General features: G+C 43.7%; 1 protein-coding gene across 2 annotated transcripts in view; it reads right to left on the reverse strand.

Moving 5' to 3' along the window:
- UNC5CL (unc-5 family C-terminal like) overlaps positions 1 to 24,516 on the reverse strand; it is a 165,247-nt gene that overhangs the window by 17,154 nt on the left and 123,577 nt on the right. The window contains exons 12-14 of one of the 2 annotated variants that reach the window (XM_063812969.1): positions 8,224 to 8,336; positions 6,722 to 6,875; positions 6,488 to 6,605 (exon numbers count right to left, since the gene is read on the reverse strand). The gene's annotated coding sequence lies outside the window, so the exon portion shown is untranslated. The remainder of the gene's footprint in view (positions 1 to 6,487; positions 6,606 to 6,721; positions 6,876 to 8,223; positions 8,337 to 24,516) is intronic. The other variant, XM_063812970.1, reaches the window with a different exon arrangement.

The following is a 24,516-nucleotide window of genomic DNA, read 5'->3' on the forward strand; positions in this document are numbered from 1 at the left end:
AAAACATGATGCTAGAGCTCCAATCTTGAGCTGGGTGCTAGAAAAGGACCTCAGGACGATAGTGATTACCAGTTAGCAAGCACTTGCTACTGGACAGGATTCATATATGCTGAATGTTCGCATGCAGTATCTCATTTAATTGTCTGAACATCCTTAGGGTAGGTGTTAGTATCTCTGTTTGATGGATTGGGTAGCTGAGGCCCAGAGTCACTGAGTAAGCTGCCCAACATCACACAGACAGCCAGTTCTCAATCTCAGCTCTGTGTGGCCCAGAACCTGTGGCATTAACCCCACCCACAGGGGATGGTCAGGAAGATAACCTGCTTCCCCATCCTCTCTACTGTGGATCTTGATTCTTACTATAAGTTAATATAGATTCTCAATATAATTTAATATACCAAATAGCTGACAGTGAGACTCTGCTGGGAAGAAGAGAAATATGTAATACGTCTGCTAGGATCCTCAGTCCATTTGAAGAGACTAACACATGAAGTGCACTCCATGACCTCCCTTGGGTCCTGGGACATTCTCGTGTGTTCCTTCCCATCTCCCTAATGTTCCCTTTGATCTCCTCCTCAAGCTGCCCTGTTAATGCTGGTGTTCTATAGGGATCCACCTTCAACCTACCTCTCTTCTCCCCCCACATCAGGGCTTAGAGATTTGAATAACCACAGGCAGTGTGCAGAAATTCACCCAGCAGGCTGAGCATTAAACAATAGCTGCTTGTACAGCAACCAAACAAAACCTTTGCCTGGCTACAGGCCTTGAACCATACCCAGCCTGATAAAGCGTCCAAACAAAACAGAACATTTTGGCAAAATCCAAACCATGCTCAGAGCTGCAGGGTTGTTGCTCTTATTTCTATTTTCCCGGGACAATTTCATCTATCGCAAGTATTTATCTATTATCTACTTCCTCCATGATGATAACCTCTGCACCTGCTGTCTTCAGCCCAGGTCTCTCTCCTGGCTTCAGACTCTGTGCATGTGAGGGCCTGCTGACATCTCCAGCTGCCCCTAGATCCAACTTGGCCAAATTTGAATGCACCATCCTCCATTTCTCTCCATCCTCCTGCCTGTATTTATTTCCCCCCTTTCCCATCCCACTTTCTTACTTTCTTGCTTGGTCTCTCTCTCTCTATCCAGCCCTCCAGTACCTGCCCTAGTTCAGGCTGTTGCCCTAGTCCCCTTGAATATTGCTGTAGCCTCCTACATGGGTCCCACCGCCCCCCATCCACCCTTCTCATTGCAGCCTGAGTCACTGACCAAAAATAAAAATCTAGGGCTACCTTCAGCTTAAAATTCATAGCCTGTGGGAAAAGACACAAACCCCTTAGCTCGATATCCAAGCCCGCCCCAGCCTGGCAGCACATACGTCTAGAGCCACCCCAGGTTCTCACTTCACTCTCTGGGCACAATCAATTGTGTGTACTTGTCCTACATAGACCACAGAGCACCACGCTCCAGTGTCTCTAGGCCCACTGATGCCTCTGCCTGGAGAACCTTCCTTTCCCACCCACCCACACTCTGCCTTTGCCGAGCCACTGCTATATATTTTGAAAACCTACATCAGTGCCACCTCCTCTGAGAAGGCTTCTCTGACATCCCCCAAGTCTGGACCAGGCACCCCTCCTGTTGAGGGGGGCGGTGCACAGTATCTAGTACCATGGCACAAGATTTCAACATTGCTTGTTTACTTGTCTGTGAACCGGAGGGCAACTGCACATGGCAGGCACTGGAGTTGTCCATCCAACACCTAGGACCTTTTCCTGATTTTATTCAGGCAAGAAATTGCTCAGTCTTGAGGATAATGGTTATTTTTTTTAACTTTTTGAAATTTTATTTTTTATTGATACATAATAGTTGTACATACATTGGGGATACATGTGATCATTTAACACATTTGAATAACTTGTAAAGATCAAATCATCATACTCAGGATATATATTGCCTTAAATATTTGTCTTTTCTTCATGCTAGAAACATTTGAATTGCTGTCTTCTAGCTCCTTTGAAATATACAATAGATAATTAGTAGTTAACCTTTACTGTGAGCCAAGTACTGTGCTAAGCACCTTATGTACATTAAACATTTAATCCTTACATCAACCTGTGAAGTACCATTATCACCATTTTACAGATGGGAAAACTGAGGAACAAAAGGTTAAGCTCCTTGCCCAGGGTTATATAAATCAGAAGTGATGGAGCCATGATTTGAACTGTGGCCATCGGGCTCCAGAGCCTGTGCTCTTAGTGGACATGATAGACTCACTGCTTTTCCCATGCACAGCACATCACAAGTGGCCCAAGGCAGCCATTTATGGCATCCCATTCTGGTTTGCCTGTGACTGGTCTAGAAACAGGCATGTGATCCAGATATGGTCACTGGGTTATAATAAGAAGGCACCTGGGCACTTCTAGGAAAGGTGTTCTTCCCCTACGGAAAAAAAAAAAAGAGCAAAGTGAAGGTCCCTGTTCTGTCTTGCTTCTGTCTTTGAGCATTAGGATGTTGTTGGGGGCTATGATGGCCATCTTGCCATCTGAGGGGAGATATCACTGACCCACCAAGAATGGTTCTTGATGGCACTGCTGAGCTGTGGAGCCTACAGCCTCTAAGGACCACAGCCCTGGACTTCTTTCTTATTTTACATGAGATAATGAATGTCTGCATTGTTTTGTCAGAGGTGTTTAAACTGGAGCAACTCCATCTTGAGTAGAGGCTGGGTAAAATAAGGCTGAGGCCTACTGGGCGGCATTCCCAGACAGTTAGGCACTCTAAGTCACAGGATGAGATAGGAGGTCAGCACAAATACAGGTAATAAAGACCTTGCTGATAAAACAGGCTGCAGTAAAGAAGCTGGCTAAAACCCACCAAAACCAAGATGGCGATGAGAGTGACCTCTGGTCATCCTCAATGCTATACTCCTACCAGTGCCATGACAGTTTACAAATGCCAAGGCAACATCAGGAAGTTACCCTATATGGTGTAAAAAGGGGACGCATCAATAATCCACCCCTTGGTAGCAGATAATCAAGAAATAACCATAAAAATGGGCAACCAACAGTCCTCAGGGCTGTTCTGCCTATGGAGTAGCCATTCTTTATTCCTTTACTTTCTTATTAAATTTGCTTTCACTTTACTCTGTGGATTTGCCTCGAATTCTTTCTTGCACGAGATCCAAGAACCCTCTCTTGGGGGTCTGGATTGGGACCCCTTTCTGGTAAGAATTTAGGCCACTACTGGCTGAGTATTGTTACTTGCAGCCAAACCCATACACCCATCCAATGCCTAAACGGTGCCTGGCACATAGTAGGCCCTTCATAAAGAGCTGTTTAATGAAGGAAATGGAAAACCATGTGAGCATATGTGGCAAAACAGGATAAACTCAAAGCACTACATGAATATGAAGAAAGATTCATTTTCTTGAGCCTCAGTTTCCTCATTGAGGGGGCTGGGCTCAGTGGGTTCACTTAGGCACCCACTTTCTCTATTTTGAGTACAAGAAAAGATGAAGTTTCAGGTATGCAGGACTGACAATAAATGTTATGGGAGAAGAGACCCTGGGAATCCCTCACAACTGCACACTGCTTATCCTTGGAAAGCTGAGGGAGCCTGTCAAAGGGCATCACTTTCTGCGGGAAGGTTCAAAGAAACACATCTAAATAGAAGAGAGTATGATAAGGGACTCGCCCAGGGGCCAGCCTCTACAACAAAGAACTGCAAAGACCTCTGCTCTCTTGGCCTTTGATTTAACTCAATACAATCTGGAAACATCTGAATGACTTTCTTTGTTCACTACAGAGTCCTGAGGGCCGCCCAGAGGCCTGCCTGTTTATCCACCACAGGCAGCTGGCAGTAACTCAGCAGGTGCAAAGTACACACCTTGCTCTAACTGTCAGATCAGCCACTCAGATAAGGCCACGGGGGTCACTTATGAGTCCAGGGGCATTGGCGTGGGCTCTAAGGCACCTGATGGGGCAGGCCAACCATTGGGCAAGTAATAAGGACCTCTGAGTCCTACTCTGAGGCTTCCCTGGCTCCCTTTTACTGTCCCTAGTCATCCTTTGTGGGACCCTTTACAAAATTATACATTAGTTCAATGTTCACTTCAATTTCTCAACTAAAAGTCTGTGTTCTGCACTCAGAAACATCTTAGTCAATTGCATGTGTGTATGAACTGAAGTCTTTCTCAGGGCTATCTGCTAACTAAATCTCATGCCCCCAAGATGCCTTTAATGTGTTTGTCTTGCAAGCTTTGTACCAGTTTTTAACCATTGTTTACTTAGGTTTTTACCTATTTTCTAGTTCCCAACTAGACTATAAATTTCTAAAAGACAGAACCCACATCTTCTATCCATACTTAGGATTCAATTATTCATTCATTCATTCATTCATTTATTCAACAAACATCTATTAAGAGGTGGGCTTTGTGCTAGGTCTGAGCTTTCAAAAACGAGTAAGACATAGCCCCTACTTTCAAGATCTGAAAGTCTATTTAGAGGAGACAGACTGTAGAAGCAGATAGTTAGGTCCCCTCCTCATCTTCATCCTGGGGTTCATGTTCCGAGTGTCACGACCCCACTCAACCAGACTTTATTTGATCTACTCTGAGTAACTCTGTTTCTTGCAATCAAGAGAAACCAATTACGGCATCCTCTAGGGTAAGAAATGCTTAAACTGACTCTTAAAGGATCAGTATAAGAGAAATGAGGGCATGGGGAGGATATTCCTGGCAGAGGGCACAGCACGAGCAACAGCATGAAGGCCAAGAACAGCTTGTTATGGGCAATGCCAAACACATGTGCATTCATTTCTATTTTTGATCCTTCATTGTGGAATGAAAGGCTTTGTCCACAGTAAAGCAGTCCCAAACACCAAAAGACTGATAAAGGAGGTATTTTGGGACTTGCGTAGGGAGGAAAGTCCCTTCCCTGAGCCTGCAAAATCACACTGAGTAAGCAGCTGTCTCCAAACGCCAATGCTTAAAACCAATCCTACTGATTCACAGCAGCTTCTTTGGTGGCCAAAGATGCATGAGAGAGAAGGAGCAGCCCAACTGCAATGGCCAAAGTCCTGGGAATGAGAGAAATGTCTCAAAAGAGAGAATGGCGAGGTTGAAAGGGACACTAAGAGATTACTTCATTCATTTGAGTCCTGAAGGCCTCACACCAATGTGGGAGAAATGCAGAACTGGAATCCAGCCTTCCATCCCTGGAAAATCCCATGGAAGGTACTTCCTTCTGTGCAGAGAAATACCATTTCCCCTGCAATTTGGTACTTACACATAAGAGGAATACAGACTCCCAAAGCTTAGGAGAATGGGGAATATTAATATGATACAATGCTGGGTTCAGTCTACCCTTTAGCTTCCCAGAAAAGGCTGGTTCCAGCATGCAGAGCCAATGACACATGCTCTAAAAAAATCCAGAGCATCTAAACAAGGCAATGTTATCCCCCTTCCTCTGCCAGAGCTCCACTGGGCTCCATCTAGCCCTTCATCTCTCAAGCTCCATTTCTAGGAGCCCACATCTTGACAAATGACTGGTAAGAGTCACTTAATCCCACAGAAATTAAGTGACCTACTGTGTGTAAGGCCTTGTCATTGGAGAAGTGTGAAAAGCTCAGATTTTCTTACTTGGGACCCATCCCAATCCCCCGACGCCAAGCGCTTCAGATGTGGTTAGCAAAGATACCCTTGACCCATAAGAACATTCACTCCAAGCTCTGGCTTCCATCCAGCTCAGGGGATTGTCTTTCCATGACCTAAAGTGGCATCCTGCTTGCCTCTCATCTATCAGGAGCCACAGACCTGCTTTGCTTTCTAAAAAAACTGGTGCCCCTGTGCTTACCTTCAGCTTTAAAGATGGCTACTTAAGGGCAAAACATGCTCACTCAAACGTAAGTTCAGTGAGGGCAGTGGCTTTATCTTGTTCATTATTATACCCCCAGAATCTAGGACAGTGTCTGGCACATTGTTGTTGTTCAATAAATGTCGAATGAGTGAAAGCATTTGTTGGCTGCCTTCCCCAATAGACTGTAGCCTTGTGGTTACCACTATATCCTCTGTTTAGAACAGCATCCAGCATCTTGTAGGGGCTCAACAAGTATTTCCTAAATGAATAAGTAAGTAGTAGGTTACTGATTTTTTTTGACAAATAATTTTTCTTACAATGTATTCAGTATTTATTCAACTAATTATTGAGTTTCTTCCTCATGCCAAGCCCTGAGCCAGGCTTGGAGATCCAAAGATGCTCAAGATAGAGTCCTGCCTCTAGATAGTCACAGTCTAGTGGAACAGATAAATATGAAAACAAATAAAGTAGAGGCCAGGTGCAGTGGCTCACACCTGTAATCGCAGCACTTTGGGATGCCAAGGCAGGAGGATCACTTGAGCCCACGAGTTTGAGACCAGCCTGGGAAACATAGCAAGACCTTGCCTTTACAATAAAATAAAATAAAATAAATTAGCCAGGTGTGGTGGCACATACCTGTAGCCCCAGCTACTCAGAAGGCTGAGATATGAAGATAACTTGAACCCAGGAGATTGAGGCCTCAGTAAACCATATTCACACCACTGCACTCCAGCCTGGGTGACAGAACAAGACTCTGTGTCAAAAAACAAAAAATAACAAAGTAGAAGCCCTTGAATCTGGCAGAACTTAGAACTCAAAGTTTGCCAGAAAATTGAAAATATCAAAGTGGAGAATCATAAAAATTCCTACCATACTGGACAACTTCCACTTGCCCCCGATCCACTCTCCTCCGCCCTCTGTCTGCTCTCTACACTGGGGGTTTCAACTCTGTGGACTGTATCAACGGACTCCTGTTCCTTCTTCCTTCTTGATGGGTTTGTCCAATAGGAGACACTGGTAGAAGCTTGCAGGAAGAAAGAAGGGAGAGGCCAGGGCATTTAATTCCCTGTTTCCCCCCTGCAGCACCTTGGCACACTGGCTGCCTCCCTCATCCCAAAGCTCAGCTGCTGTCAGGAGCCCTTCTGCATTCCCCCAACTTGAGGTCCTATCCTGTGGTTTTCCTAATTTCTACCTACAGTTTTATAAACAATCCTTTTATTTTATTAAACCCTCTTCAAAGTATCTAATTTGAGCATGTAATTTTTTCCCTGCTGTGATTCTACTAACATATACCCCTTAAACATTTTTCAACTTAAAAAATATATATACACAAACACACACACACACATACTAATTCACCTGTTCCTTAAAAGGCCAAGATCTTTTCTTTGGTTGTGGGTCTGCTAGTTGAATTTCCATGTCCTCTTTCATTCATAAAAAACATCCATGATGTGTAGACTATGAGTTGCCTATTTCTTTTTATTTAAATTGGAGTGAGAATTTAAGGACACTTGCTAATGCAATTCAAGTGCAGAATACCTTGAGATTTTTACAGGTTGTTTTCTAATATTTTACAGTTGTTTCACCCACACCTAATTTTCCAGCAGTTTGATTTCATGACTCACATTTAGGGAGCCTTTTTTCCCTTTTAAAATCTCAACATTGACTTATTCATTCATTTCTTAATCAACATCCATTCATCAACTCCTACTTGTCTCAGGCTGTTGGTTGGAACATGAGGCACAAAGATGGGGCCACCATGGTCTCTGTCTTTGAGTTCAGTCTTGAGGAGATACACACATGTGACCACACAATAGCATCTCATGAAAATGAGCTTGCTCAAACTCCTTCATGCATCAGCTTTTCCTAGGTTGTATAAAAACAACTCTCACTCTTTTTCCCCTGTACTTCATTGGTCCGTGCCACACTCAGTTAGATCATGCAACTACTATAACAGGTAGAATTAGGCTAGGCAGGTTTGGGAGCTCATGGTTTGTGTCTAACTCAATAGGTGAGAGCAGAAGTGATAGCTAGAAGCCGGTCGACCGTAAGGGTTCACTGGGCCTCAGACATTGATTAGCATGCATCACAGGGTGAGCAGAGATCTTGCCTTATGCCAGAAGTTTGGGCTCTAAGTAGATGCTATGGTATATGTGTTTGTCCCCCCAGATTCATATGTTGAAATCCTAACCCCTTTAAGTGATGGTACTAGGATGTGGGGCTTTTGGAAGTGATTAGGTTATGGGGCCAGAGCCCTCATGAATGGGATTCATGATCTTATAAGAGAGGCTCAAGAGAAACCCCCTCACCCCTTCCCTCTGTGAGAATACAGCAGGAAGGCACCATCTATGATCCAGAAAGTAGGTCCTCACCAGACACTGAATCTGCTGCCACCTTGATCTTGGACTTCCCAGCCTCCAGATTGTGAGAAATAAATCTCTGTTGCTTGTAAGCCACCCAATCTATGGTATTTTGTTACAGCAGCCTAAATGGAATAATAGCAGCAGAGGTTACTTAAGAGAAATGCCACTACACTTAATGTACAGAGTGAGAGAGAGGTATACTAGGATGCATCACATACAAGTGCTAAAATGTATGGATGGCCACTGTTTTGGACTGAGCTCCTGCAGTAAGCCTCAAGAGACCAGACCAAATCACAATGGAGCCACTCATGCTAGGTACCGCAAAATCAAACATACATTTAAAGTGAGCTGATAGGAAGAAAAAAGAGAGGGAAGGGAAGGGAAGGGAAGGGGAGGGGAGGGGAGGGGAGGGGAGGGGAAAGGAAGGGAAGGGAAGGGAAGGGAGGAGGGGAGGGGAGGGGAAGGGAAAGGAGAGGGGAGAGGAGAGAGAAGAGGAGAGAGGAGAGAGAAGAGGAGAGAGAAGAGGAGAGAGAAGAGGAGAGAGAAGAGGAGAGAGAAGAGAAGAGAGAAGAGAAGAGAAAAGAGAAGAAAAGAAAGGAAAGGAAGGAGATTTACAGCACCAGGTAGTCTACTTGAGCAGGCATGATAAGGAAGTCCTCTCTGTGAACTCTGTAACTTTGAAATGACCAGTCTGCTTTTTGTTCCTTGGTTTTGGTTTCTTCAGCATTTTCTGCCTGTAAAGCCAACTGCCTCTACTCAGGTCATCAGAGCTGATATCTATTTTCCAGAAGGGATGCTGCCTGATTCATGAATTGCTAATAAAAGCCAATTACACCTTTAAACTCAATTTGTTGAAATTGTATCTTTTGACAAATAATAAGTTTCAAGACATAGAGAGGAAGCTTTCTCAAAGAAGGTGACATGTGAGTTGGTCTTAAAATACCAGCAGGAGTTTGGCAGAGGAGGAAGAGATTCCAAACTTAGTGACAAGCATATAAAAAGGTACTGACAAAAGGCATGTAGATAATGTGTACACCTATGACTTAAGTGCGTGTGGGCACATGAGCCCTAGGACACATATCCAAAGACAAAATGTTCATAGTGGCCCAGCCAGTTTGAACAGAAAAAAAGCAACTAGAAGCTACAGTGGGAGGATGTCTTTTTAAATGAGGAACGATTACATTCTGGAATACTATACAGTAGTAAAAATGGATGAATTATAGCTACATAAAATACCATGGATAAATCTTAAGAATAGGGAAATTGATTAAGATGGCAGAATTTGTACAGTATGACTGCACTTCTAAAAATTTCAAAAATGTGCAAAACTGAATGGATTTTGTTGTTATGGGTTTAATAAAAATGGTAAACAGCAAAAAGGCCAGTGTGGCTGAAGCAGAGAGAAAGGCAGTAAGAGCGGGAGGATATGGTATCAGAAACATGGTGAGGCAGGCACAACGGGGTTAGGGCCCACTGGCCATCATAGGCCTTGAGGTTTCCCCTGAGTGGAGTGGGGAGCCTTTGCAGGCTTTTGAGCAAAGGAGTGACCTGATTCAACTAATGTTTTCAAAGTCTGTATGTATGTCTAAATTGTGTCCATCTATGAAACAAATATATTGCCTACATGATAAAACATATGTAACAAATTAGACATATCACACACTAATATACCAAGCCATAAGACATTCTTAGGGTGAAGTTCTTTGTTAATGACGGTGGATATACATTCACATTTCATATAGCTTTACTGATAGTTTTGAAATGCAGAAGCTGGCCCTACCACTGCTGTTGTAGTCTCATCACATGGCTGACCAAGAGTTTGTCATGGGAGTAAGAAAATGCCAGTTTAGCTATTTCTCACCATCCACTTGGGCTTGCCTTACAGATACTGTGTTCAACTTGTGGTTTTGTTGTAGGGATATGTTTAAGCAGTTTGTTCTTTTGTGGGGGTTAGTTTAGGTGACATTTGGTAAGGTAATCTGCAGATCTTCATCAGGACACCCATATAACAGCAATGCACACGACTGGAAGCAAAGCCACAGGCACCCTTCCTCTCCCCAACTCTCCACCCCTGTCTGCATCTCTGAGGATTCTATGGAATAGAAGGTGAAGTCCTTGGACTGGATGGTTCCTATGGTACCTGCAGGCCTGTGAACATCAGGTCTGGAGCAGAAAGGCATGTGCAGACAATGCCTTGGTCAGAGGGATAGGTACAAAATCCTCCAAAAGGGATGGCTTAGAGCTGCCATTCAGTAGAGATGTCACTAGTCACATGTACTATTATTGAGCTCTGGATGTGGCTAGTGCAAATTGAGATGAGCTTTAAGTGTAAAATACACCTGCATTTCAAAGACCTTGTTAAAAAGAACAGCAAAATATCTCATTAATTTTTTAAAAAGTGCATTTTTAGAGTGCATGTGAAAATAATATTTTTATACTATTGGGTTAAGTTTAATAAATTATTAACATTAATTTTACCCGCTTTGTTTTTGCCCTTTTTCCCTATTATTTGTTTAATGTGGCTACTAGACAGTTTTTTATTGCATACATGGTTCATGTTTGTGGCTCACATTATATTTCCATTGAATGGCACTGGTCTAGACAGAAAACCAGTTCCCTAAGTTATGGAAAAGTCCAAATTTATCAACATTATCAGCACCTTTTGTTCCAATTGGTCTTGCCCATCATGTTCCCAATAATGGCCGCATTAGGTAAAGAAGCCTGTGGTGAATGCCTTTATGGCACATTGTGAAGGTGGTGTCCTGTGATTCAGGAAGGCGATGACTAATGAACTAGGGCTCTGCCATGTACTTGCCAAGTGACCTCAGAAACATCACCGGCATATTGCTTTCCTTCCTTGTCTGTAAAAATGTGAAGGAAATTAATCATATAATATCCCATCTTTCTGGCTCTGGGTGCCTCCTTCCAGAAGTATTTGCACTTTTAAAACGGAGTCTCTAGAAGGCAATGCTCAACCCAAATTAAGAAATGCCAAATGACAAAACTTCAGGCCCCAGTGGAGGAGGAGTTTTGGAGTAGAGAAGATCCTCCTGGGTCCCTGCAAATCACAGCTCAGATTCTATGTGAACCTGATAAACATATAGGAACTCACAGGACAGACTGACCCTGTGAGAAGTAGTAGGCTGGGATGGAGATTCCGGATGGGTCTTCATTTGTACCACCAAGCACATGCTGTCGATTTAAGCTGCATGGTCAGGCTATTATTTCATGAGCACATCCTCCTCTGGCAGACACACACACACTTCCATAAGTGCAAACATCCACATGCACACACAATGAGACAGCAGAAAGTGCTTAAGAAAGCAGCCTCCCAGTCCAAGAGGAAAGCATCCCTCACTTAGAGAGACAGAGGGCCAGGAAGAGGTCTCCAGGAGCCTCAGGAAGCAGGTGGCACGCTGCCAGGTCATGCATAGGAGCCTGATCCAAGGCCAGTGAGACAGAGCAGCAGAGGCCGCAGGGCATCCAGAGACAAACAAATAATGAGCTGGCAGCTCCAAGAGAAGTGGCAAAGCTAACTGCATACCTGACAATGGTAAGCATTTAGGCAAAATGGAGAGTTCCAGCAGGGAAAAACCTACAGTTATTACAGTGGGCCTGGCTCTGAAAAGTGAGGGGAAAGGGCACTTAAGAAAGGAGAGATTCTTCCCCAAAAATAGCAGCTGTGAGATGGAGAAGGGATGGGTGCCCACATTTGTGCATTCACTTCATTCGACGCCATGTGGACAAACAGATCATTTACAATGCTTTGAACACAGACAGATAAACTAAAATGAAGTTCCCCTTAAACCACCCTTATCAATCCAAGCTTTATCCAACTCCAAATTCTACCTCCTCCAGGAAGCCTTCCTTTCCCAGCAACTGCAGTCATAAATGGTCTTGCTATGAATTTCCAAAGCAATTTAAAGCAGATAGTCAGGGCCAGATCTAGGGGGAGAAATCAACTGAACACCTCACATACAAAAAATCAACTTAATTTAAAATTGTTTATTTTTTGTTCAGAAAGAAAACATTCACCTTGTTTTTAAATTATAACAGTAAGCATCTAATTTTATGAAATTAGTACTAGATAGAATATATTAAAGGGTCGGAGAAAGACAAAAAGAAATGAGATGGGAGGAAAAGGAAGAGAGTAACAAAATAAGTGGAAAAGGGAGCAGTAGATGGAGGAGAGAGAAAGACAGGAAGAGAGAAAACAATTACATGAATGAAGAACTAAAGAAGAAAGAAAGGCTGGAAGGACTTGCTGTACACTCAGAATGTCACCTTTAAAAAGAATATGTATTCTGCTATGGACTTTTTCTAAAAATGTTCATTAGGTCAAATTGGTTACTCGAGTTGTTTAGGTCTTCCATAACCTTACTGATTTTACATCTAGTTGTATTAATCACTGAGAGAGGCATGCCGGAGTCTCCAACTATGATAGCATATTTTCTGTTTCATCCTCCAGTTCTGTCAATTTTTCCTTTATTTATTTTCAGGTTTTATGGTAGGATGCGTATATGTTTAGAATTGTAATGTCTTTTGGTGAATTGACCCTTTTGCTCTTCTGTAGTATTCTTCTTTTCCCTTGTAACTTTCCATGTTATGAAATCTATCTTTTCTGACATTAATCTAACCACTTCAACTATGTTTTTAAATTATGGTAAACTACACATAACATAAAATTTACCATCTTAGTCACTTTTAAGTGTTCAGTGATGTTTAGTGGTGTTAAGTATATTCACACAGTTGGGCAACCAATCTCCAGAATGTTTTTATCTCGCAAAACTGAAACTCTGTACTCATTAAGCAACATTTCACCCATTTTCTTCTCCCCACAGCCCCTGTCAACAACCATCCTACTTTCTTCCTCTATAAATTTGACCATTCTAGATACCGTATACAAATGGAATTATACTGTATTTGTCTTTTTTGACTGGCTGATTTCAGTTAGCATAATTTCCTCAAGAGTCAACCATGTTGTAGCATGTGTCAGAATTCCCCTCCTTTTTAAGGCTGAATAATATTCCATTGTGTGGCTAGGCCATATTTCATGTATCCATCCAGCTGTCTATGCACATTTGGGTTGCTTGTACCTCTTGGCTGTTGTACATAACGCTGTGAACATGAGGGTACAAATATCTCTTGGGAACTGGTTTTCAATTCTTTTGGATCTATACCCAGAAGTCAAATTGCTAGATTGTATAATAATTCTATTTTAAATAGAACCACCAGACTTTTTCCATATTGGCCACACCACTTTATATCACTTCAGTTATCTCTTGATTACTGTTTGAATGGTACATATTTTCCATTATTTACTTTTAAACTAAACCTATTTGTATTTTTATATTTAAAGTCTGTCTCATAGACAACATAGAGGTGAGATGTTGTTTTGTTGTTATTTTCCACTCTGACACTCTCGGTGTGTTAAGACCATTTATATTTCATGCGATTTTATGTAATTTAACTGACATGATTTAATTTAGATCTATCGTTTCATTAGTTTTCCCCCTCTGTTTCTTGCTCCTGTTTCCCCTTTCCTGCCTTCTCTTGCATTATTTGAATATTTTTAGTATTATATTTTAATATACCTTTTAACTTTTTAGCTATCTCTCTTCATATTATTTTTAATGGTTTCTCTATAAAGTGTAATATACATGGACATTTTTTCACAGTCCATTTAGAATTAATAGTTTACCACCTCAGGCAAAATATAAAAGCTAGGAATGTCCATTTTAAAGTGGCATCCAAGTGTAAAGGCAAGGTAAAGTAGAGTGTGTACTGTTTGTTTAGTACTGAAGTGGTGAATATGAATGCATACATGTTTGAACATGCATATAGTATTTCTGGAAGCCCACGCAAGAAATCCTTAGTAGTGACTGGCTCTGGGGAGGTCAAGGGTTGGAGGGAGGACAGGGATGGGAGCAGAGTTGTTTCTCATGGTAAATCTCCTTGTATCTTCATTTTTTTTTTTTTTTTACCAAGTTTATCTATTGCCTTCTCAGAAAATAATTTACAGAAAGCTTTATCCATTTATTATTCAAATATATCCCTATAAATGTCAATAGTGACATAATTGTTGAAGATTTTACAAAAGCTCAAATTCTAAAAAATTTAGAAGTTCTGCTTTTAAAAGAATAATCTAAAGCAATTGAAATTATACTTCAGTGACCACAGCAATCTCTTTTAAAGAGTAAGATGAAGTTAAATTAAAGGTCCCAGAATCTCTTTATAGAGTCACTTCCAGCCTTTCTCATTTCAGTGGATGACACAACATCTAAGCTCCAGTTATTGGTCTTAGTGAATCAGGGCTACCCTATTCTTCTTGCCAGTGATTGAATTACAGCTAAGCATGGGGCCACTGAGACCTGAGAGAAGTTTCACTGGAGCCCTTATGAGAATTCTTGCCCTTAAGACAAAGATCCCATTAAAGACAGCCCTATTTCTGCCTTTGGACATCACTGTGTTAGAATGTGTGGCCTAAAACTGCTGTAAAGAGGTGGAGGCAGAATCCTACCACCTACTCTCTCTTTGTTATGTGACTAATATCTTCCCTCTCTGTTTGATGTTTAAGAGTTTTTTTATTACTTGCAACTGATAGCTTTCTAACCAATATACCATCACTTTTTTTCATGTATTCATTATTCACATCCACATAAGCACTTCTACATGTGAGAGCTGAGATAGTCACCAGGAATACAGTATCGATAAATGCATGAGCCCTCGCTGCCTTCAAGGAGCCTATAGTCATGCATTCCTGCATCTGTCATGTCCCCTGCTTGCACTTGTCTCTCCTGATCATTTCTGACCCTTTGTGGCTCACCTCTATAATATACACACCTAATTGTTTACCTTCTCTGTGAACTGCCATGACTGACAACCCTTCCTCAATGCCATACACACCCTATGCTTTTGTTACAGCACTTTTCAGACTGCCTTGCAATCGCCTCTTCATTAGCCTGTGAGCTCCTATTGTGAACCCCCGAGGCAGCCACAGGGCCTGGATATTAATAATGCTTAGTCAGGCATCTGCTAACTAGCCACCCTAAGGACTGGGGGCACTGTGAAGGCAAGTTCAAATGTTGGGAAGAAGTCACCAGCTATTGCTTAGAAACCAGAGCAGGGGATGCAGGCAGGTCCTGAACTACAAGCCAAAAGATGAGAGAACACAGAGAGGAAGGAGGGCCATATTGGCAAAGGACAAAAACCCCTGTCCCTCTTGGCCCTTCCTCCAAGCCCCAAACTCCTTGACTTCTCCTCCCAGAGGTCACTGCACAACCAGGAATCCACCCAAAAGAAATATGAAGCTTTCATCTGTTTAGCTGTTTGGCTGGATGGGCCCTTGTTTTTATACTCACGGGTCTAGTTAGGTAACACTCTTCCCTTTCACCAAAGTTCTGCAGCCCTCCACCCCCACCCTCCTTGATCTTCAGACATGGCTCATTGTGTTTCTGGCCCTGCCTGCCTCCTTTCTAACCCATCCTTCTTAGTCAGTTCATCAGTAAGTGGTTTCCTGATGGATTCTTCTCAATGGGTTTTCTCAAAAGCCCTTTTAAATTAAATTATATTATTTGTTCCAAGGTAACTAAAGCCAACATAAGCCAGCCCAAGTTCCAGTGCAGCTCAAACAGGTGACTTCTCATATGATGCAAAGGTTCTTAATTACAGACCACAGAATTCACTCTAGTGGATTTAAACACAAGGGTCTTTATTTAAAGAGGTAAAAACAGTGAAGAAGGCTGAAGAAACAAATCTAGACGAATAGTTCTCAACCCTTGCTTTACATTAGAATTGCCAAGAGAGCTTACAAAAATAAAATGCTCATGTCTTCATTCAAGCCAATTAAATCAGAATTTGTAGTATTTTTTTTAAAGGTCCAAGTAATTCTAGTGTATAACCAAGATTCAGAGCTATTACTCCAGGCCAATGGGTCGCAACCTTGGCTACATACTGGAATCACCTGGGAAGTTTTAAAAATGCTGATGCCCAGGCACCACCCTTAGAGATTATGACTTAATCTGGGGTGTGGCCTTGGCACCTGCAGTGGTCAAAGCTTCCCAGGTGATTCTAATTAGAGCCTTGGCGGAGCTCCAGTATAGTCTAGGCCAGTACTTCTCAACCTTGACTGGGTGTGTGAATCACCTGGGGGTGTAGCTGATTCTTTAGGAGTGGGCTGGTGCCTGGGATTCTACTCCTGATCTGCGGACAACAGTTTGAGATGCTAGGCATTAAACTGAACTTCCAGGATTGGCTCCCAAAATTACAGCACAGAATCGGGCCGCCTAAGGAGCTGCGGCCTCCCCTGCAACCAGGAAGCTGCGGTATCTGACATCTGCCACCAACAGCTGTTAGCAACAGAGCTAGCACTCCTGCAGTGACACCCACTGGCCAAGTAAATGTCCACACACTCCACCTCTCTGCTCAGTGACTTAGATCCAAATCCAAATCTCACCTGACTACAGCTGCTTGGTGGATCCTAAGGCCACACCCTGAATCTACCTGCAAAAGATGCCTGGGAAACATATTTGCCAGCTCTTCAGTCTCAGCACACTAGAGAGGGATTGAAACAAGTGTTGAATAAACCAATTAGCAGTTATGAGAACAGTGCCAGGAAAGTCACACTGCCTACCTTACTGAAGCCTGAAAGTCTACCATTTGAAAATAATTTCTTAAAATTAAGCACCGTTGGCCGGGTATGGTGGCTCACGCCAGTAATCCCAGAACTTTGGGAGGCCGAGGCTGGTGGATCACGAGGTCAAGAGATCAAGACCATCCTGGCCAACACGGTGAAACCCTGTCTCTACTAAAAATACAAAAAATTAGCCAGGCGTGGTGGTGAGCACCTGTAGTCCCACCTACTCAGGAGGCTGAGGCAGGAGAATTACTTGAACCCGGGAGGCAGAGGCTGCAGTAAGCCGAGATCACACCACTGCACTCCAGCCTGAGTGACAAAGCAAGACTCCAAATCAAAAAAAAAAAAATAATAAGCACTGTTGATAAATGTACAAGGTTATCCATGCCAGCAAAGAATTACCAAAGAATTAGAAACAGCCTTAGAAGACTGGCTAATCATGAAGCACCCTTATAGTGGAATAAAACTATGCAGCTAATTAAACAAAAAAATAAAAATAAAAATAAGGCAACTCTCAATGGGCTGATATTGAAGGATCTACAAGGCATATTAAAAAGTAAAATGTAAAAAAGCAAGATGCTATAATTTGTGCAAAAGGGATATAAGAAATACATGTACCTTTATGTTAGTAGGGACCCTCCGGAAGGATGCATACAAAATAGGATTCAGATACTGATTTCAGAGAGGGGAACTGGGTGGTTAGAGGATGGAGATGGACCATAGGCTTGGCACGATACATCTGTCCTACCTTTTGGATTTTGCACCTATTATATAAATAAATACAATCTGCTTTATAAATGAATTAAAATCTGCTCTATGAAAACGCCCTGCAAATTGTGACAGATGCATGCATGAATTTATTCAACACAGATGTACCTAACCCTCTCCCCATTCTGAGCCCTGTCTCAGTTCTGTGGAAGGGCCATGGCATGGTCCCCAAGACTGTAAGACCCCATGCCACAATGTGGTGAGTGCAACCACAGAGGTGGACACACAGAGCCCAGGAGCACAGAGGAGGGGGTGATTGGTTTAGTCTAAGGGACCCTGAGAATGTGGTCTATAGAAGACATTGTGTTTGAAGGGAGACTTAAGGAAGATGTAAAATTGTGCTTGGTGAAGAAGAACATTCCAGACAGAGAGAACAGCTTGTGTGGTCTGGGGCTTGAGAGAAGGTACAGTACGCTCTGAGCAGTATGAGATAATAAGATGGCCAGAGCAGAGGTCAGGGTGTCGGGGGTATACACCCACATGCATCTCCCTGAGCTCCCCACAACTCCCTGTTTGCGCGAGGATATATAGAGCAAATCATCACTGGATGGACTTTGAGGTTGGGAAGCTTTGATCTGAGATTCCCAGCTGTAGAGTGGTTCTCTTCTCCTGACCGAGTCCATCTGAAAAATGCCAAACAGGAACTACTAGACTCAGAGGTAGACCCAGATGCACTTGATTATTGGTTTGCTTAGAAACACCTTGAACTAGGCTGGGTGTGGTGGTTCACGTCTGTAATCCCTGCACTTTGGGAAGCCAAGGTGGGCAGATCACGAGGTCAGGAGTTTGAGACCAGCCTGGCCAATATAGTGAAACCCCGTCTCTACTAAAAATACAAAAATTAGCCAGGTGTGGTGGCACGTGCCTGTAGTCCCAGCTGCTCAGGAGGCTAAGGCAGGAGAATCGCTTGAACCTGGGAGGTAGAGGTTCTGGTGAGCCAAGATTCTGCCACTGCACTCCAGCCTGGGCAACAGAGTGAGACTCTGTCTCAAAAAAAGTAAATTAATTAAAAAAAAGAAACACCTTGAACTGAGGCAAAGAAGAAGCTAGACAATCTCTGCTCTTAAAACACTATTGTGAAATTTTAGGACCTTTATCTGAAGAAACTGCTTCATGCTTTGAAGGAGTGATGGGTCCTCCCACCACTGCCCACCGCCCACTCCCAGGTACTGCTGGGTTGAACAAAGGCAGAATGCTGAAGCCCACAGAGATGTCTTTGTCTGCATTCTCTCTCACCTTCCTCTTCTTGGGACCCCCCCCCCCACCCCGTCTGCTGTGGGAGTTTAGATAGAGATACAAGGATTGAGAACACTGCAGCAGGCCAGAAAAGGGCAAAGGCATATTGGACAGGATCATGAAAGACATCATAGAGAGAGCCATTTAGGCTGCACCTGATGGGCAAGAAGGACTCAGGTGGGGAATAGGAGGAGGAGGTCAGGGACAGGGAGAGATGACACCACAAGTGCATGAGAAAGGGAGATGGGAAACACAGAGGCAAGAGAGACAATTTCCAGAGATGGTACATTCACCTCCCAGGCTGCTATAGCAACATACAACACTGGGTGGCTTAGAACAACAGAAACTAATTCTCTCATAGTTCTGGAGGCACAAAGTCTAAAATCAAGGTGCCATCAGGGCCATGCTCTCTCTGAAGACCCTAAGGAAAGATCCTTTCTTGCTTCTTTCTGGATCCTGGTATTCCTGAGCTTATAGAGACATCACTGCAAACTCTACCTGTGTCATGACATGGAAATCTCCTTGTGTGTCAAAATGTCCCTCTTCTTATAAGGATGCCAGTTATTAGATATAGGGCCCACCCTAATGCAGTATGACCTCATCTTCACATGATTACATCAGCAAAGACTATTTCCAAATAAGGTCATACATACGGGTACCAGGGATTTGGGACTTCAACATATCTTTTGGGAGACACAATTCAATACACAACAGATATTAAATAAGTTTCCTCTTCTGAGGAAACTGTGGAAGTTTAGTTAAGAATTCTAAGGATGTCTCCAAGCTCAGAGATAGAAAGTAACAGATCTGCAGGGCTCTCCATAGTCACTGCAGGGGACTTATGACAAGTGCCAGCCCTGCTCAGTTTAGACTTGGATCACAAGCAATGGAAAACGAGTGAATTTCATCAAAGGGTAGATCCTGTCCCTTTGGGGAGTCCTTCAGACTATTCTCAGGATGCTTCCAGCTCCAAAATTCCCCATCTGTACTGCAAGTCAGCCTGACTTTCCCAGGTCATCCACTTTGTGTATCTTCTCCCTCCTGCTCCCTCAGCCACCATCATCACCAGTCCTGTGTGCCATAAACTCAGGCTGAATTTCCTGGCTAATAAACTAGTCATTGCCAACAGCACAAATAGTTTCATGTGCCAATTGGCCATTTGCTTCTTAATAAATGGGAGCTTCTTGAGACAAAATTCTTTAATGTGGAGGACAGATTTAGCCCAGTGGGGCTTTATCATGTTCCTTAACCCACTAAGCATTAGGAGAAGTGGGACCTGACCCTTAGAGTAATCCAGTGCTTTGGGGATTGGCTCCCCAACTCAGGGTTAACGGTGTGACCTAAACAGACCTTCAGGGTGACATGGTGGAGAAAAGGGTATAACCTACTTATGAAAAAGAAAAAATGCAGTAACCCAGGAATCGTCAGGCCTGAGCTTTAGTCCCAACTCTGCTCTCAGTTGCTGTATGATCTGCAGTGAGCTCTCATGTCTGCAAAACTCATTCTAGTAATTATCCATGTGACCAGCAGCAGGTCCCTTCTCCCTGGGCCTTAGCTCTTCTTCCTCTCAGTGGGGGAATGAACAGAGGTCTCCTCTGGTTATGACATTTATTAGTGGTTTTTACAAGATGGTTTGACTCAAATCATATTTTAAAAATTCTTGTCTGTGCTTGAACACTTCAAATGTTTTATTACTAGATCTACAGTACATAACAAAGTAATTGTGTAATTAAGAGATAATGTCAATGCTGTAGAACAATGTTGACAAGATAATAGCCTTCTGAAACCACATAAATGCCAAAGCAAGTGTACAGACTGATAGGTGGAAAAACAGAAAAACAAGTGGCAAATGGCCCACAAGCTCTTTGCAGTCCATGTTGGTTTATTTGCCTCTTTTCCCAGCTTCTGTCATGACATTCAAGTTCTGGTCTCCATCATGCCCCAGTTCCCAGGCATGTGAGTCAAGACTGAGAACGGCAGGTTTCATCTACGGTAGCTGGTCCCCATCGTCCCTTTACTTGCAGACTCACAGAAAATGAGTCCCATTGGCCCCCATGTCTGGAGGGGCTAGAGGTCATGTAGTTCAGACTCTCCTAGTGCCTGCCATTGCCAGATAAAGAAGATGAGACCAGAGTCAAGAAGGATTAGCTCTGGGGAACTTCTGAGCTGATTTATGGAAAAGAGCTGGAGCCCTGGATTCCTTCCCAGTTTGCCACTTCTCCTTACTCTAGCCAGAATGCCTTACTTAGATGCATTTTCTCAGTGGAGAGAAGGGAGTTGCAGGAGGTGGAGAAGGGATGGTTCACATGACCTTGAGGCCCAGAGGCATTTCCCCGCAAGCAGAAGGAGGGGATCAGGCATTGTCCTAACCAGGCAGCCTAGAAAGAGGAAAGTCATGGAGTGATACAACTATGAAGGTCATGAGTGGTGAGGAGGGCTTGTTAGCTACATGTTACAGTATTTGGTTTTTTGTTTCGTTTTGTTTTGTTTTGTTTTGTTTTGTTTTGTTTTTTTGAGACGGAGTCTCACTTTGTTGCCAGGCTGGAGTGTAGTGGCCCAATCTCAGCTCACTACAACCTCCACCTCCCTGGTTCAAGAGATTCTCCTGCCTCAGCCCCCTAAGTAGCTGGGACTATGGGCATGTGCCACCATGCCCAACCAATTTTTGTATTTTTAGTAGAGACAGGGTTTTACCATGTTGGCCAGGATGGTCTCGATCTCTTGACCTCATGATCCACCCGCCTCGTCCTCCCAAAGTGCTGGGATTACAGGCATGAGCCACCCCACCAGGCCTAGATGTTACAGTATTAAGAAGGGCTCTGCACCCTTGAATTTGAGGAAAGGTAAGAATGGAGCAAAGAGGGACCGTGCTCCTGGTTCATGGGCATGGAAAGAGGCTAGATCACCCTCTTTGGGAAAAAGAGACCTTATGTGCTGCAAAGAGTACTGGGTTTGGAGCCAGAAGAACTGAGTAGAAGCTAGTAATTTGTTCAGTGACTTTGAATGAATAACGGACTTCCCCTTTCTGGGCTATAGCTTCCTTAGCTCTGAAATGAGGGCAATGAACCCAATCAATAGTGCCCACATACCCTGAACTGAGGCTAATTTCCATTTCCAACTGCTCCCTGGGTGGCTAGCATGATTAGGGGGCTAGCTACTCCTTGAAGCTTCTCCCAACGCTAGCATCCACAGATTCTAGGAAAAAATCAATTGATTCACAATGGTTTTGATAAATTCCTGGATACCAGAGCTATAACAGGGTCCTAAGTATAGTTGTGGGGTTAAGTTGCACCAGACCTATGAGAATAATGTCAGGTGGACATGCAATCCCTTGATCTCCCTGTTGGACACAGAAGCCAGGATAAATGGCCCACAGGTCCAAAGAGGTTTCAGCCCTGTCCTCCCACTCCTCCGTGCCTTTGAGCATGCTATTCCCTCCTCCCCACCTTGGCCCCCAACCCAACCCTCCTCTCCTCCCCTTCCTATTCAACTTGGGATACCAACTGGGGAATCTCTGCTGACTGCTCTGAGCTGATTAATTACTTTCTTTGTCACACTGAATTATTTATATTGAGACCTGTCAGGATTGTTTGTTTTCAGATTTGTCTTGCAGGTTAGACTTCTTGAGGGCAGAAACTGTCTTTTTGTCTCTCTAAATTGGGTGATGATCATAGTGTCTGCACAGAGTAGGAGCCCAATAAACTGCTATTAAATGACAGAGATACAGAAGGGGGCAGGGAAGTGCTGGGTAGAGAACGGCAGGTCCCTGGCGAGGGCTCCACCCCTGGTCCTGTGCCCACGGACCTAGGTGAGGACAGACACTCCTACCTTGGTGCCCAAATGTTGCATTTTCCAAGACCACCCTGGCCCGCCACGCCCCCATCCTGTGCCTATAAAAACCACGAGACCCTAGTGAGCACACACACAAGTGGCTAGACTTCGAGAGGAACACCTCGGCAGAAGAAGACACAAGTGTCTGGACATCAAGAGGATGTCAAGGGGAGCACATCGGTGGAAGAGCACATGACAGACGCCGGCACACCAGCAGGCCACTGACCGGCAGAAGGACGCAGAGTTTGGCCAGGGCGATTGGAGAAGAGTCCGGCCAGCCAGTGGACGACTCCAGAGGAAAACCATCTCCTTTCCGGCTCCCCCATCTGCTGAGAGCTACTTCCACTTAGTAAAACCTTGTGCTCCTTCTCCAAGCCCACGTGAGATCTGATTCTTCCAGTACACCAAGGCAAGAACCCTGGGATACAGAAATTCCTCTGTCCTTGTGATAAGGCAGGGGTCTAATTGAGCTGACTACCACAAGCTGCCTACGGATGGCTAAACTAAAAGAGTACCCTGTAACACATGCCCACTGGGGCTTCAGCTGTAAACATTCACCCCTAGACACTGCCATGGGGTCAGAGCCCCACAGCCTGCCTGTCTGTATGCTCTCCTAGAGGTTTGATCAGCGGGGCACTGAAGAAGCAAGCCACACCCCCATCACATGCCCTTCCAGGGGGACAAGGAAGCTTCTCCCGTTTCAACAAGGAGGAGAGAAAAAAAGTAGAATGGAAAGAAGGGAGAGGGCAGGCGATGGAAGGGAATGAAAGGAAGGAAGAAAAACGGTGGTTCCAAACTCCTTTCCCCCTGTGAGGTCAGTAGAGAAACTTCAACCCTCTTCTGTACCTGCATGCTTTAGTTTGCATCCAGCACTCAGCCTCGTGCTGTCCAAGGCCCTTCAGGTCTCTCTTCTCCCAGGTGTGTGGGAGCACACGTCCCTGCTCCTGTGTCAGCTTCTACCCTTCAGGCGTGAGGGAAGGAAAACATGAAGCCCCCACCTAAGTCTCTGTCCCTAATTCACACTCCTGCCTCCCTCCCAGCACAGAAGCCAAAAGAAATATTAGATTCAAGCACCTTTATTCTGAGAGTGCATCCCCCTTCTTAAAACCATCAGTAACTAGGGGGATTGGAGGATAATTATCTGCTCTACTTGAAAAACGAAATCCTCCTTCATTCCCTACCAGTTATTAACATGAAATGTAAATACAGCAGCAAATGACCCATTACCCATGGCCTGGGAAGTTCTTTTAAGCACAGTGTCTGCTTTTGCAGGCCATATAATAGAGTTCTTCAGTTTTTGATTTATAAAATCATGATTTCAATGATACCAACCATTATTTACTTGTTTATTATAAAAACAATAGAACAACAATAAAAGAAGTTAAAGGACGCCATTCTTTCCCTCATAGGGAAAGAATGTTTGCTCATAGGCATGTGGTGTTGGCTAGTGGCAATTATTGTGTAATCCAATTTTTTAATCCCATTTTTTTCACCTCATATTAATCCATAAGCATTTTCCATGTTCCTACACAATCTTCATAATTATCACTTTAATGGCTGTTTAATATCCCATCAGGTTGATGTGCCGTAATTTACTTAACCATGACCCTCTTTAGAACATAACCTTTTAAAACATTAAACAGAAAGCTCATCAAGGTTTTAAAATAGATGGGGAAGGCGGTTTCTTGGCAACGCACGTGGCATTTCTCAGGTGCGTATGCGCAGGTTGGAGCTGGAGCCTGGGTCTGAGCGGGCAATGGAAACCTGGCAGGGAAAGGGGAGAGGGGGGTTCTGCTCCCAGACTGCATCTTCCCCTGGGCTGCCAGTGCATG

This window comes from Pan troglodytes, chromosome 5 (genome assembly GCF_028858775.2).
Source record: "Pan troglodytes isolate AG18354 chromosome 5, NHGRI_mPanTro3-v2.0_pri, whole genome shotgun sequence".
In the NCBI taxonomy this organism is placed as follows: Eukaryota; Metazoa; Chordata; class Mammalia; order Primates; family Hominidae; genus Pan; species Pan troglodytes.